The sequence below is a fragment of the Aegilops tauschii genome, chromosome 1 (assembly GCF_002575655.3).
Source record: "Aegilops tauschii subsp. strangulata cultivar AL8/78 chromosome 1, Aet v6.0, whole genome shotgun sequence".
NCBI lineage: Eukaryota > Viridiplantae > Streptophyta > Magnoliopsida > Poales > Poaceae > Aegilops > Aegilops tauschii.
In genome coordinates, this window is record NC_053035.3 from 422,460,775 (window position 1) to 422,476,760 (window position 15,986).

At 46.9% G+C, this 15,986-nt stretch overlaps 1 long non-coding RNA gene across 1 annotated transcript; it reads right to left on the reverse strand.

The window, feature by feature from the left end:
* Positions 1–12,694: 12,694 nt before the first annotated feature.
* LOC120968317 (uncharacterized) lies at positions 12,695–15,380 on the reverse strand. The gene is made up of 3 exons (XR_005762709.2): positions 14,857–15,380; positions 14,618–14,754; positions 12,695–14,429 (listed from the first exon to the last, which is right to left on the reverse strand). It is a non-coding gene; the product is annotated as an uncharacterized lncRNA (long non-coding RNA).
* Between the last annotated feature and the right edge of the window lie 606 nt (positions 15,381–15,986).

Below are 15,986 nucleotides of genomic sequence, written 5' to 3' on the forward strand. Positions count from 1 at the left end.
GTGTGTAGAACTCGGAGGTGCCGTGCGTTCGGTACTTGATCGGTCGGATCGTGAAGACGTACGACTACATCAACCGCGTTGTGATAACGCTTCCGCTGTCGGTCTACGAGGTACGTGGACAACACTCTTCCCTCTCGTTGCTATGCATCACCATGATCTTGCGTGTGCGTAGGAATTTTTTTGAAATTACTACGTTCCCCAATAGTGGCATCCGAGCCTGGTTTTATGCGTTGATGCTATGCACGAGTAGAACACAAGTGAGTTGTGGGCGATATAAGTCATACTGCTTACCAGCATGTCATACTTTGGTTCAGCGGTATTGTGAGATGAAGCGGCCCGGACCGACATTACGCGTACGCTTACGCGAGACTGGTTTCACCGTTGCGAGCACTCGTTGCTTAAAGGTGACCGGCGGGTGTCTGTCTCTCTCACTTTAGTTGAACTGAGTGTGGCTACGCCCGGTCCTTGCGAAGGTTAAAACAACACCAACTTGACAAACTATCGTTGTGGTTTTGATGCGTAGGTAAGAACGGTTCTTGCTAAGCCCGTAGCAGACACGTAAAACTTGCAACAACAAAGTAGAGGACGTCTAACTTGTTTTTGCAGGGCATGTTGTGATGTGATATGATCAAGACATGATGTGATATAATTTGTTGTATGAGATGATCATGTTTTGTAACCGAGTTATCGGCAACTGGCAGGAGCCATATGGTTGTCGCTTTATTGTATGAAATGCAATCGCCATGTAATAGTTTTACTTTATCACTAAGCGGTAGCTATAGTAGTAAAAGCAATAGTTGGCGAGACGACAACGATGCTACGATGGAGATCAAGGTGTCGCGCCGGTGACGATGGTGATCATGATGGTGCTTCGGAGATGGAGATCACGAACACGGTGCTTCGGAGATGGAGATCACAAGCACAAGATGATGATGGCCATATCATATCACTTATATTGATTGCATGTGCTGTTAATCCTTTATGCATCTTATCTTGCTTTGATTGACGGTAGCATTATAAGATGATCTCTCACTAAAATTTCAAGATAAAAGTGTTCTCCCTGAGTATGCACCGTTGCGAAAGTTCTTTGTGCTGAGACACCACGTGATGACCGGGTGTGATAGGCTCTACGTTCAAATACAACGGGTGCAAAACAGTTGCACACGCGGAATACTCAGGTTAAACTTGACGAGCCAAGCATATACAGATATGGCCTCGGAACACAGAGACCGAAAGGTCGAGCGTGAATCATATAGTAGATATGATCAACATAGTGGTGTTCACCATTGAAACTACTCCATCTCACGTGATGATCGGACATGGTTTAGTTGATTTGGATCACGTAATCACTTAGATGATGAGAGGGATGTCTATCTAAGTGGGAGTTCTTAAGTAATATGATTAATTGAACTTAAATTTATCATGAACTTAGTCCTGATAGTATTTTGCAAATTATGTTGTAGATCAATAGCTCGCGTTGTTGCTTCCCTGTTTATTTTTTATATGTTCCTAGAGAAAAATTATGTTGAAAGATGTTAGTAGCAAAGATGCGGATTGGATCCGTGATCTGAGGATTATCCTCATTGCTGCACAGAAAAATTATGTCCTTGATGCACCGCTAGGTGACAGACCTATTGCAGGAGCAGTGCAGACGTTATGAACGTTTGGCTAGCTCAATATGATGACTACTTGATAGTTTAGTGCACCATGCTTAACAGCTTAGAATCGGGACTTCAAAGACGTTTTGAACGTCATGGAACATATAAGATGTTCCAGGAGTTGAAGTTAATATTTCAAGCAAATACCCGAGTTGAGAGATATGAAGTCTCCAACAAGTTCTATAGCTAAAAGATGGAGGAGAATCGCTCAACTAGTGAGCATGTGCTCAGATTGTCTGGGTACTACAATCGCTTGAATCAAGTGGGAGTTAATCTTCCAGATAAAATAGTGATTGACAGAATTTTCTAGTCACCATCACCAAGTTAGTAGAACTTCGTGATAAACTATAGTATGCAAGGGATGACGAAAGTAATTCCCGAGCTCTTCGTGATGCTGAAATCGACGAAGGTAGAAATCAAGAAAGACATCAAGTGTTGATAGTTGACGAGACCACTAGTTTCAAGAAAAGGGCAAAGGGAAGAAGGGGAACTTCAAGAAGAACGACAAGCAAGTTGCTGCTCAAGTGAAGAAGCCTAAGTCTGGTCCTAAGCCTGAGACTAAGTGCTTCTACTGCAAAGGGACTGGTCACTGGAAGCGGAACTACCCCAACTATTTGGTGGATAAGAAGGATGGCAAAGTAAACAAAGGTATATTTGATATACAGATTATTGATGTGTATTTTACTAGTGTTCGTAGCAACCCCTCGGTATTTGATACTGGTTCAGTTGCTAAAGAGTAGTAACTCAAAACGGGAGTTGCACAATGAACAAAAACTAGTTAAGGATGAAGTAACGATGTGTATTGAAAATGGTTCCAAGGTTGATAAAGATCACCATCGCATACTCCCCTTACCTTTGGGATTAGTGTTGAACCTAAATAAATGTTATTTGGTGTTTGCGTTGAGCATAAATATGATTGGATCATATTTATTGCAATACGATTATTGGTGTGTGCGTTGAGCATGAATATGATTGGATCATGTTTATCGCAATACGGTTATTCATTTAAACCGAAGAATAATTGTTGTTCTGTTTACATGAATAAAACCTTCTATGGTCATACACTCAATGGTTTATTGAATCTCGATCGTAGTGATACACATATTCATAATATTGATGCCAAAAGATGCAAAGTTAATAATGATAGTGCAACTTATTTGTGGCACTGCCGTTTAGGTCATATTGGTGTAAAGCGCATGAAGAAACTCCATACTGATGGGATTTTGGAATCACTTGATGCTTGCGAACCGTGCCTCATGGGCAAGATGACTAAAACGCCGTTCTCCGGAACTATGGAGAGAGCAACAAATTTGTTGTAAATCATACATACAGATGTATGTGGTCCGATGAATATTGAGGCTCGTAGCAGGTATCATTATTTTCTGACCTTCACAGATGATTTGAGCAGATATGGGTATATCTACTTAATGAAACAGAAGTCTGAAACATTTGAAAAGTTCATATAATTTTAGAGTAAAGCGAAAATCATCGTAACAAGAAAATAAAGTTTCTACAATTTGATCGTGGAGAAGAGTATTTTAGTTACGAGTTTGGCCTTCAGTTAAAACAATGTGAAATAGTTTCACTACTCACGCCACCTGGAACACCACGGTGTAATGGTGTGTCCGAACGTCGTAATCGTACTTTATTAGATATGGTGCGATACATGATGTATCTTACCGATCTACCACTATCGTTTTGGGGTTATGCATTAGAGACAGCTGCATTCACGTTAAATAGGGCACCATCAAAATCCGTTGAGACGACGCCTTATGAACTGAGGTTTAGCAAGAAACCAAAGTTGTCGTTTCTTAAAATTTTGGGGTTGCGATGCTTATGCGAAAAAGTTTCATCCTGATAAGCTCAAACCCAAATCGGAGAAATGTGTCTTCATAGGATACCCAAAGGAGACAGTTGGGTACACCTTCTATCACTAATCCGAAGGCAAGACATTCGTTGCTTAGTATGGATCCTTTCTAGAAAAGGAGTTTCTCTCGAAAGAAGTGAGTGGGAGGAAAGTAGAACTTGATGAGGTAACTGTACCTGCTCCCTTATTGGAAAGTAGTTCATCACAGAAATCTGTTCCTGTGACTTCTACACCAATTAGTGAGGAAGTTAATGATGATGATCATGTAACTTCATATCAAGTTACTACCAAACCTCGTAGGTAAACCAGAGTAAGATCCGCACCAAGAGTGGTACGGTAATCCTGTTCTGGAGGTTATGTTACTAGACCATGACGAACCTACGAACTATGAAGAAGCGATGGTGAGCCCAGATTCCGCAAAATGGCTTGAGGCCATGAAATCTGAGATGAGATCCATGTATGAGAACAAAGTGTGGACTTTGATTGACTTGCCCAATGATCGGCGAGCCATTGAGATTAAATGGATCTTCAAGAGGAAGACAGTGATAGTAGTGTTACTATCTACAAAGCTAGAATATCGCAAAAAGGTTTTCGACAAGTTCAAGGTGTTGACTACGATGAGAGTTTCTCACTCGTATCTATGCTTAAATCCGTCTGAATCGTGTTAGCAATTGCCGCATTTTATGAAATATGGCAAATGGATAAACAAAACTACATTCCTTAATGGATTTATTAAAGAAGAGTTGTATATGATGCAACCAGGAGGTTTTGTCAATCCTAAAAGTGCTAACAAAATATGCAAGTTCCAGCGATCCATCTATGGACTGGTGCAAGCATCTCGGAGTTGGAATATACACTTTGATAAGTTGATCAAAGGATATAGTTTTATACAGACTTGCGGTGAAGCCTGTATTTACAAGAAAGTGAGTGGGAGCACTACAACATTTCTGATAAGTATATGTGAATGACATATTGTTGATCGGAAATAATGTAGAATTATTCTGCAAAGCATAAAGGAGTGTTTGAAAGGAGTTTTTCAAAGAAAGACCTCGGTGAAGCTGCTTACATATTGAGCATCAAGATCTATAGAGATAGATCAAAACGCTTGATAAGTTTTTTCAATGAGTACATACCTTGACAAGATTTTGAAGTAGTTCAAAATAGAACAGTCAAAGAAAGAGTTCTTGCCTATGTTACAAGGTGTGAAATTGAGTCAGACTCAAAGCCCGACCACAGCAGAAGATAGAAAGAGAATGAAAGTCATTCCCTATGCCTTGGCCATAGGTTCTATAAAGTATGCCATGCTGTGTACCAGATCTATTGTATACCCTACACTGATTTTAGCAAGGGAGTAAAATAGTGATCTAGGAGTAGATCACTGAACATCGGTCAAAATTATCCTTATTGGAATAAAGGATATGTTTCTCGATTATGGAAGTGACAAAAGGTTCGTCGTAAAGGGTTATGTCGATGCAAGTTTTGACACTAAATCTAGATGACTCTAAGTCCCGGTCTAGATACATATTGAAAGTGGGAGCAATTAGGTAGAGTAGCTCCGTGCAGAGCATTGTAGACATAGAAATTTGCAAAATACTTACGGATCTGAATGTGACAGACCCGTTGACTAAAATTATCTCACAATCAAAACATGACCACACCATAGTACTCTTTGGGTGTTAATCACATAGCGATGTGAACTAGATTATTGACTCTAGTAAACCCTTTGAGTGTTGGTCACATAGAGATGTGAACTATGGGTGTTAATCACATGGTGATGTGAATTATTGATGTTAAATCACATGGCGATGTGAACTAGATTATTGACTCTAGTGCAAGTGGGAGACTGAAGGAAATATGCCCTAGAGGCAATAATAAAGTATTATATATTTCCTTATATCATGATAAATGTTTATTATTCATGCTAGAATTGTATTAACCGGAAACATAATACATGTGTGAATACATAGACAAACAAGAGTGTCACTAGTATGCCTCTACTCGACTAGCTCGTTAATCAAAGATGGTTATGTTTCCTAGCCATAGACATGAGTTGTCATTTGATTAAACGGGATCACCTCATTAGGAGAATGACGTGATTGACTTGACCCATTCCGTTAGCTTAGCACTCGATCGTTTAGTATGTTGCTATTGCTTTCTTCATGACTTATACATGTTCCTATGACTATGAGATTATGCAACTCCCGTTTATCGGAGGAACACTTTGTGTGCTACCAAACGTCACAACGTAAATGGGTGATTATAAAGGTGCTCTACAGGTGTCTCCAAAGGTACTTGTTGGGTTGGCGTATTTCGAGATTAGGATTTGTCACTCCGATTGTCGGAGAGGTATCTCTGGGCCCACTCGGTAATGCACATCACTATAAGCCTTGCAAGCATTGTGACTAATGAGTTAGTTGCTGGATGATGTATTACGGAACGAGTAAAGAGACTTGCCGGTAACGAGATTGAACTAGGTATCGAGATACCGACGATCGAATCTCGGGCAAGTAACATACCGATGACAAAGGGAACAACGTATGTGGGAGCCAATATGGGCATCCAGGTCCCGCTATTGGTTATTGACCGGAGAGGTGTCTCGGTCATGTTTACATAGTTCTCGAACCCGAAGGGTCCGCACGCTTAACGTTACGATGACATTTTTATTGAGTTTTGATGTACCGAAGGAGTTCGGAGTCCCGGATGAGATCGAAGACATGACGAGGAGTCTCGAAATGGCCGAGACGTAAAGATTGATATATTGGACGACTATATTCGGACTTCGCAAAGGTTCCGAGTGATTCGAGTATTTTTCGGAGTACCGGAGAGTTACGGGAATTCGTATTGGGCCTTAATGGGCCATACGGGAAAGGAGGGAAAGACCTCAAAGGGTGGCCGCACCCCTCCCCATGGGCTAGTCCAAATTGGACTAGGGAGGGGGGCACCCCTTCCTTCTTTCTCCTTCCCCCTTCCCTTCTCCTACTCCCACAAGGAAAGGAGGAGTCCTACTCCCGTTGGGAGTAGGACTCCCCCCTTGGGCGCGCCACCTCCCCTTGGCCGGCCCTCTTCCCCTTGCTCCTTTATATACGGGGGCAGGGGGGCACCCCAGAGACACAACTTGATATACGATATTTTAGCCGTGTGCGGTGCCCCCCTCCACCATATTACACCTCGATAATACCGTTGCGGAGCTAAGGCGAAGCCCTGCGTCAGTGGAACATCATCATCGTCATCACGCCGTCGTGCTGACAAAACTCTCCCTCAACACTCGGCTGGATCGGAGTTCGAGCGACGTCATCGAGCTGAACGTGTGTAGAACTCGGAGGTGCCGTGCGTTCGGTACTTGATCGGTCGGATCGTGAAGACGTAGGACTACATCAACCGCGTTATGATAACGCTTCCGTTGTCGGTCTACGAGGGTACGTGGACAACACTCTCCCCTCTCGTTGCTATGCATCACCATGATCGTGCGTGTGCGTAGGAATTTTTTTGAAATTACTACGTTCCCCAACACCGAGCCCCCGGCTTGAGCGTACAGGGGCAGGAGATACCCTGGAGGCGGCCGTTCGCACTAGGGCCTCGTCATCTCCGCCCTCACGACAATGTCGCGACGGTGGACCGGCCTCTTCTTCGGCGGGAGCGGCCCTGGATCATCGCGGGGAGCCTTTCCCTTCTCTCCAGCGGAGAACCTTCGGATTGGCGCCATCGGAGTTGCTACCAGCAGAGGAGCAAGGAGGAAGAAGCAGACGGACTGGGAAGGAATGGGCGACGGGGGTTTTGCCCCCCTCCCCATTTATAGCGGAAGAAGGCCAACCGGCGCCTTCCACGATCACAGGTAATGATGGTTTTCCTTGCATGCCGCAGGGACTTGTCAAGTCGGGCAGTTGCCGAGGCAGCGTGGGGAAGCGGAGACGCCCACGTCCACTCAACCGTCACGCATCGACCAAGGCCGCAGGCTGTGGGGCCCGCGGCGCTCCGCACTTGCCCTTTGGCTTCGCCTCGAAGCCAAGCCCGAGCGCGCCTTGGGCCCGGGGGCTACTGTCAGCATTCCGAGAACGGGGGTACCCAGACTTGCCTGCCTGCGGCCCACGGCATGGCTGTGCTAGCAGGCCTGTACGACCCATCTTCGTCAACAAGGCATTCAAGACCCTCGCGAGGGGCCAAGCCTCGCGAGGCGGACGACACAAGACCTCCTCAGGAACGGCCTCACTAGGTCGGCTCGCGAGGAGCGGAGAGATCAAGGCGGGGCAAACCTCGTGAGGTTCTCGTGACGTGAGCCACGACGATCGAGACCAGGCGGGCGCCAGCGCGCACAGCGTACTCGTTTCCTCTTTAGTGCTAAGGCGGCCAGCGCAGGCGCAAAGTACCGAGGCGTCAAGCAAAGGTTACCATATCAGTGCAACGAGACCAGGACTGGAGGGACGGCAAGACGGAGGTCACCATGGAGCACAAGGTGGCGTCACCACCAGAGCCTTTTGCAGGCGAAGACTGCTTTTGTCAGGATAAGCTGTACTAGCTGTTCCCTTTCAAATTGGCCGTTGTTGGCTCCCTTCCCGCTCGATATTTGGGAAGAGGACCAGGGCCTCTATAAATATGACTAGCCACCACAGTAGGAGGCATCTGATCTTGAGCCAATCCTTGGTCACACACCAAGCACAAGAACACCTCAACCTCAGGAGGTTGTTCTTCCCCTTGTACTGTTCATCATCAGCCCAAGAGGCAATCCAACACCACCACACTGGATTAGGGTATTACACCACAACGGTGGCCCGAACCAGTATAAACCTTGTGTCCCTTGTGTTGCGAGTTCGTCGAGTTCGTCCGCGAGATCTTAGCAAGGTAGGGCGTGGATCGGTAGGAGGGAAGAACTTCGCGCGCACCCCAGAGTTCGAACCTTAAGGGTTTTGCCGGAACCCGTGATCCGACAGTCGTCGTGCAAAACAAGCGAGCGACGTGGGAAGAATTTCCTCCCCAAGACGGGCTACCATGGCCGTCGTTAGAGCAACTCCAACGGGCCGACCCAAACGGACGGCGATTTCGTCCGCTTTTTGTCCGTTTGGGTCGGCCAGACGGACACGGATGCCCGCTTCCGCATTTGGGTCGGCGCGTGCGCCCAACGCTGGCCTGAGACCCATTTTGACGGCGCCAAAAAAATTGAACGCATGCATATTAAAAAAAGGAAACAACATTAATTAAACATTAAAGCCGGCCACGAAGGCCGGCGAGAGTCCACGCGTCCACATTTGCATTAAAAAAACAGCCTAAACTACGAGGCGGCGCGCTGCCCTAGGCATCGTCGTCGTCCTCGGGGTCCGTGAGGTCGATGAGCGTCGGCGCCGGCCCGGCCCAGGCGAACGCCGTGTTCCAGAGCGCCGCCATGTCGGGCTATGCCGGCGCAGGCAGTGCCGGGGCGGGGGGTGTGCGGCCGCATGTGCAGCCGCGGCCTGGCGCGCCTCCTCCTCGGCCTCGCGCTGCTCCTCCTCGAGGTCGCGCTCGAGCATCTCCTCGTACTCGCCGCGACGGCGCTCCTCTGCCAGCCGGCGCTGGCGCCACATCTCGAGGTGACGCCTGCTCCTGCGCCGGCGTCGCCCCCAGCCAAACCGGTGGCGCGGACACCCACTCGCGCACCACTCCCCTCCAGGAGAAGCGCGCGATGGGCTCGGGCTCGGGCTCCGGCTGCGGATCCGGCTGCGGCTCCGGCTTGATGGGGGACGGCGTGGCCACCGGCGGCACCACGCTGTCGCCCGCCGCGGAGAGGGCAAGGGCCTGCGCCATTGCCGCCTCGTACCGGGCCTCCTCTTCCGCCTCCGCCGCCTCCGCTCTGCGCCGCTCGTCCTCCTCGCTCTCCCGGTAGACGGCCGCAAGGGCCGCCTGGTAGGCGTCCTCCGCCGCCTGGTCCTCCTCGCGGACGACGGGCGGCGTTGGCCTCCGGTTGACCTCGCGCATGCCCCGTCGCCTCGCCTCCTCGTGCTCGAAGGCGAACCACCTCGCCCAGTTGGGCGAGTCGGTTGCGTAGGCCTTGTCGAGGCGCTGCTCCGGCGTCAGCAGCGCCTGCCGGCGCCGCACCTCCTCCGCGTGAGCACGAGCCGTCTGCGGCGCCGCCGGCACTGGGATCCTATCTGGATCCAGATGCTAGTCGTGCGGCAGCGTCACGTCCGGATACGGCAGAGGCTGGCGGTTCTGCCAGTGCCACTCCGCCTGATGCACTGGCACGTTCACGCGCTGCCTCTGCCGGCGAGGCGCCGGCGGAGGTGGGAGGAACTCTGAGGGGAAAGGGGTGGCGGGGGACTTGCCCTTGGCCTTGCTGCCGCTGGCGCCGGAGAAGAGACCCATTTCGCTGTGGTTGTGGTGGCTAGGGTTTGCCGGCGACGAGGGAGCAAAGATGGGCAGATGTGGACGACGAGTTTGGATGAGGACGGCCCCGCCGCACGGTCGGCTTAAAAAAGGACGAGCGCCGTCGCTGACGCGTGGACCCGTCGTCATAAATTAAGCTGACCGCGTGGGCAGCGGGTAGTTGGACGGTCACCATGTGGGGACACGGCGGATAGCGAGAAGGCGCGCGAAGCGTCCGTTCGGCGTCCGCGCCGACACATTTGGGACGCAAATTTGGGCTGCAAATGCGTCGGCACGGACGCGACGCGAACGTGATTTGGGTTTGGGTCGGCGTGTTGGGCCGCCACTTTTGTCCGCGCCGACCCAAACGGACACAGGCGGACAAAATGGGTCGGCCCTTTGGAGTTGCTCTTAGATCGTTGCACCTTGCACGGGCTATCTGCTATGTACTGTGGTCGGTGGATTCCATATAGATGAACTGTGTACTGTACTTGATGAGGGTACGTTTCGTGGTCGCCGATCATTCTGGAGAGCAACTGGCTGACCGCGGTACGGTTCTCCGGATAAATTTTCTTTAGCAACGGAACATCTTTTTCCTGTCCTTGTTTACAACAGAATACTGGAGACGAGCCAGCGACTACATCCGAATAGATTAGACAGCTCATCTTCGTCGTCAACACCCACAATGTATGGCGCAGGTCGTGATGCTGCTAGATCACGTCGATGGATTCGACCTTTGTACGTGCGTCCAAGGTCAAGAAAATACTTAAGAAAGAAGAAGTATCTAACACCTCCCCACGATGATTAGTCCGGACGCCAACTACGGCCCGACCGCTTCTCAGGAAGTGTAGACAGAGATGTAGAAATGCATGCTCTAGTCAATGCAACCAAAAACCGATCTAATAGAAGAGACTAGCCAGTACATTATACGTCAACACTTCCTCTCACGTGTGGCTTTCTAAATACATGTTCTAGCCACTGCAACCAAAAGATCGATCTGATAGAAAAGATTAGGCAGCACATTATACGTCAATAAGAGACAACACGAAATAATGATGCAAGTTCCATATAACAATCAATTGAAATTAAGCTCACTCACGATCATGACGCACATCAGCGTGAAATTGTCCAGAGACCAGCAGCAATTTACGTACTACGTGCACCGGCGTACGAGATCGATCCGATAGAGAACGCAGGCGCGGAACATCATGCCGATGGACGTGCGGGCCTACTCCTGATCGCACCCGTGCGATATCTTGGGCGTGCTCATGCAGGAGGACACGGACACGGGCGACGACGGGAAGGAGAAGGACACGCGCGCGGACGCCGCGCCGCCGTGCGGCATGACGCGGGACGACGAGTGCTGCGACCGGCGCCAGTACGAGAAGGACGACGACAGCGCCCTCCGGCCGGCGCCCCCGCCCCGCGCCGACGAGGACGACCTCCTCCACGCCACGTCGCCGCCGCCGGGCGGCGCGCCGGCCGCGGACGGGGACGACGGCCACCACGTGGAGAGCGACGCCGACGCCAGGAAGGTGACGCGCTGGGACGCGGACGCGTCGACGGCGGCCTCGTCCACGCTCTTGCCGCCGGAGCTCAGCTTCGCCAGCGGGGGCTGCTTCTTCTTGGAGCGGCGCGGGAGGTGGAAGCACAGCGCGGCGCACCCGGTGCCCATGTCCGGCCGCCGCGGCGCCCGCGCCCGCGGCGGGCTGCTGCTGGTTTCCCAGGACGACGGCTCGGCCGACACTGGCGCGTCTTCTTGGGGAGCGGCCATGGGTGGCCCTGCTCGGTGGGCTTGACGGAATGGAAGCGAGGGGTTGCTCTGGAGCATGGATGGACGACTGACTGGACGTGGTATCACGAGCGGTTTATAGCGGAGCAGAGGTCCAGAGTCCAGACAGAACTACGTGTGCCTTGGCTATTTTATAAGGTGGAAAACCGTTCACGGTTTAAATTTTGTTTTTGCGTCAACTACCCAGCCACAAAGTGGCCGGCATAACCAGGTGGAAACAATCTAGCAAGATTATTGTAACTCGTCGTGAACCTTCGCACGGGTTAGTTGCAAAATATCACCTTAGACCTGACATACATCCAAAAACTAATTCATAAGGAAATGTATTTCTATGAATCAGTTATGGCCAACTTTCCATAAACTAAACTCGTGCATTTACTATATATCATAAGATAAAATGCTGACATATTTTTATAATGTATGAACAAACGGAGTTATCACAAATCATTCAATTTATGGCTGGTTACATCAAGCATAATTTTTTTGCCTCATTTGAGAAGCATGTCGAGTGGTTGAATACATTGCTTATGTCTATTTATGTATATATAGATTTGAACATTCATGCAGAGTTACTATCTAGAAATGTTCACACAGTAGTCGGTCGTAGTCTTTTATGAAATGCTCCATGCATATCATAATAAGTAACATTTTGCACCTACCTTCAATCGAACTTCTAAAACTTTGATTATGAATATTATTTTATTACACATTACAATAGAAATTAGTGGTTAATGTTACATCATGAAGGCCATGTGAGTATCCAAAGTATCATTTTTGTGATATATATTGAGTATTATATTTTAAAATATTATGTGTAATAAAATATTTATTTCCCTAATCCTACTTTTTTCTACTCTTTTTAATAAATCATTTTAGAAAAACGCAAACATATACTATTATGCTTTGCACTTGATATCGTTCCAGTTAATTGAAAGCAAAAGAAGTAGCTAAAGAATGCATCTTACTCAAGTGAGTGAATCGATGTAAACTAATTGGTGATAAAAATATATATATTTGAATAAACAACACAAAGTGCAAAAAGGAGAACATCATAACTTACGGAGAGCTTACGTCGAACTTCAAGGAAAAAATCTGTAGTGAAGGAGATTGTATAGACTTTTTTTTATTGTAGATAGTATATTGATACTCTCAGATGACAATTTTCCTTTCATGTTTACGTACATATTAAATGACAGTAAATTCATTGTTTTGGAACATCAGCTGGTAAAGAGTGTTCACTATCTTTCTAAGCAACTTACGCCAGCTAGACGCCATTGATCAAGGGCGCTTCTAATCGCCGCCATAATATCGCAGCTATTCCTCTCTTGACAAATATTCCCGGTGATAACAATAACAGTGATTTAATTTCTTTCATGTACTTACTTGGTGGATTGTCCTCCCAAAGTGAAGTAGTACTCGCCATGAACGACCAACCTGGTGGGTTTAGAATTTTGTAGCCATATATGCCAGCGCGAAGCCATAGTTCAAATCTACTTGGCAACCTGGTAGAGGCAGAAAGGGTGCCTTGCATTCTCGAGCTCACGCATCCACAATGGACATAATTACACGTTCGGCCATGCTGGCCAACAATATTGTTCAAATGCAAGCACCCAAGAACTTGCAGTCCAGAATTGGTATGCATAATGATTGAACAAATTAAAACCAACGGACTTTGATCATGCAAATGCTGCTACTTATGTAATGTTTATGATAGAAACAAATAAGACTTACTAAGGGTCGATTTAAAAGAACAAATTACAAACACATACTTCATCCTGCATCACAAAGGCAAAGTTGTCTGTTCGTCCTTGGCCGCACTGCGTAAGTCATAATTTGTGTGTACCGCGGCATATGGATACTGAACTCTTTATTGTAGGAGATTGAGGAGTGGTAGGATCAAAGGAGGTATGGAATTAAATGGATCAGTACCATAAAAGGATCTTGTCATAATAAACAATCAACGATAGAGAACCTTACCTATGAAACCACATGCATGGGCGTATGCTTAGTTGATGAACCATGCATCCATCATTAACACAAAACTGCCGCGTATGTCTAATCTCTCTATTTACATATGGACTATGGTTTGACACATGGGTCTGGAATCTGGAGCGTGATGCGAAACGTCTACAAATTCTTTCTGACAAACATGGATGCATTGACGCTGGCGACTCCAGTGATCGCCCAAAGTATCCTCACCTATGAGTTTGTGTATTGCCGAAAATGCGAATATAATAATCTTATACATACAAAATCAACACAATAATAATTGAAATATTAGGAGAATAACGGTCGATTCAATTATAAACAGAGAAAAAATAACCAAGTCAAAACAAATCAGTGTAGATCGAGAGAGAGAGAGAGAGAGAGAGAGAGAGAGAGAGAGAGAGGATTAGGTTTCTATTTTTTTACTGGTAGAAGAAGAGACATTGAGGTAAAGCTTTATGGATATATTTCAAGAACCATGAGATTAAGAGCCTCTCTTTCGGTTGTATAGATGTGCTTTCTAATCAATCTGTTCTCGCGGAACTAAACTGGCTGAAAGGTTTTGCTTGCATGCATTAGCTGGATATAAGCATGCGTGAACATACTCTAGGTCATGGCCTTGTGCTTCTGGCTGGAGGGATTCCCGGAGCCAGCACGCGGAACTCCTCATTCTTCGCCTTCACCTCCTCCGCATACACATACTCGCCCTCCACTTCCTCCATGAGCAGCAGCAGGCCGAGGCCAGCTTCGTTTCTTCTTGTCTGTGTCACCCCTAACCTAATCTGCTACATCTTGACTGAACAAACACACTTCCTTAATTCCTCTATAACTAAGTAAGGCTATACACATGTACATGCTTAATTAATTAGTGAACTGGTGGGTTTGCTAAATCTAACTCGACTGGTATGTTCTTATGTCCAGGTGAAGTTTCATTATGTTAGGAAATATTAAAGGACCTAGCAAAACTGTTGATTGTTTACTTACATTGTTTCGTCATCAGTTTTGGTGTCAGTAATGAGTTAATGACCTTTAGCAGATCCAGCAGCTCGTCCACATGCCTAATCTCTTGGCTAGCATTGATCTCCATCATGACCTGGGACATCCGTAGTCTCCTTCATTAGCTGCAGTAATCATAATATATTAATAACACATACATGAAGACAAAAGACACAAACCGTAAACTGAACTAAGCTTTGGCATCTCATATTGTTAGAAAAGCATACAGTGCTCCAGCTGAAAGTTGATCACCGTGATCATGAACTAAGCTGCACAAACAGATCTCCTCAACTCCAACTAACATCAGTCTAGAGCTCAAGATGATCATGCACGAACCCCACACAGATAAGTTACACAAAATAGGGCACCTTCAACAGATTGGGGAAACTGCGAATTGCCTGAGATGGATGTTGCAAAAGTGAAGAAGCCCGGGGTGAGAGATTTGCAGGATATATAGACGGGATCGTCAGGTCATGGAGAGTTCGATGTTGGCAGTGACCAATATCCTGTCCGCCAGCCCAGGTTATCTGGGTAAAGAAACCGACATTGCACCTCAAGAAGATGCGGCGGAGGCAGCGTGCTGCGTGCGGCATGTGGCAGGGAACAGGACGGGGAAGAAAGCTCAGCGAGGTTCTCTATTTCTATAAGGGAGCTCGATGCAATTCTTGCATGGAGGAGAATCCTTTGCTGGAGGAGAAGGGGGTCATCGAGAGGATAGATTGGTTCCTGACCTTTACCTTGTCGATTGAAGGGGATGACCGATTATTGGTGGTCTCCTTTTTTACTGAATATTGATTGGTTTTTTTAAACTATTCACAGATTGGAGATAAGGAGAGGGCTGCCGTATGGTATTATTATCCAGCGGCTAAGAATAGGTGTTGTTAGCTTAGATCCTACGCACAATTAGTCAATTTCTTTAAAGTTCAAGGATTAATTACATGGGTTAATCCACACCGTTATAACTCGGTCCCACTAGATGAACGGTTCCTAATTTCTAATTAACGTGCTAATTTCTAGGGAGTCGCTAATTAGTATAAGTATATATATAGATATAGATAGATATAGATAGAAGTATAGATATAGATATAGATATAGAAGTATAGATATAGATATAGATAGATAGATATAGATAGATATAGATATAGATATAGATAGATATAGATTAATTACATGGGTTAATACACACCGTTATAACTCTGTCCCACTAGATGAACGGTTCCTAATTTCTAATTAACGCGCTAATTTCTAGGGAGTCGCTAATTAGTATAAGTATAGATAGATTTTAGATTTCGATTCCTTTGTCAAATTCCGCAGAAATGGGAATGACATGTCATTTTCTTTTACAGAACAAGTGAAT